The sequence below is a fragment of the Schistocerca nitens genome, chromosome 4 (assembly GCF_023898315.1).
Source record: "Schistocerca nitens isolate TAMUIC-IGC-003100 chromosome 4, iqSchNite1.1, whole genome shotgun sequence".
NCBI classification, from domain to species: domain Eukaryota; kingdom Metazoa; phylum Arthropoda; class Insecta; order Orthoptera; family Acrididae; genus Schistocerca; species Schistocerca nitens.
Genome location: NC_064617.1, coordinates 489,439,533 through 489,440,206, shown reverse-complemented (window position 1 = coordinate 489,440,206; position 674 = coordinate 489,439,533). Strand labels below are relative to the sequence as shown.

Below are 674 nucleotides of genomic sequence, written 5' to 3'. Positions count from 1 at the left end.
ACATAACGCTGAAGCTGACGGCTGTGCCAAAGTTCTGTCAAGTACGCAACATTCTATTTGCATTAAAGGACAAAGTGAAACAGGAAGTAAATCGCTTAAAGAGATGTTCATCATTATTAGTTGCTAATTGGCAATGCCAATCATTGTAGTACAAAAACCAAAAGGTATGTTATTGTTCTGGGGCGATTCCAGAGCGACAGTCTGTGCGCAATCCGTGACAGGTTTCTATCCAATTTTGAAATTGAAAGCCAACGGCCTTGCCGCAGTGGTAACACCGGTTTCCGTCAGATCACCGAAGTTAAGCGCTGTCGGGCTGGGCTAGCACTTGGATGGGTGACTATCCGGTCTGCCGAGCGCTGTTGGCAAGCGGGGTGCACTCAGCCCTTGTGAAGCAAATTGAGGGGCTACTTGATTGAGAAGTGGCGGCTCCGTTCTCGTAAATAGAGATACGGCCGGGAGAGCGGTGTGCTGACCACATGCCCCTCCATACCCGCGGCCAGCCGGAGTGGCCGAGCGGTTCTAGGCGCTACAGTCTGGAGCCGCGCTACCGCTACGGTCGCAGGTTCGAATCCTGCCTCGGGCATGGATGTGTGTGATGTCCTTAGGTTAGTTAGGTTTAAGTAGTTCTAAGTTCTAGGGGACTGATGACCTCAGAAGTTAAGTCCCATAGTGCT

At 50.9% G+C, this 674-nt stretch overlaps 1 pseudogene; it reads left to right on the top strand.

Annotated features, from left to right (window-relative positions):
* Positions 1-247: 247 nt before the first annotated feature.
* On the top strand, positions 248-365 carry LOC126254015 (5S ribosomal RNA; annotated as a pseudogene).
* The last annotated feature ends 309 nt before the right edge of the window (positions 366-674 follow it).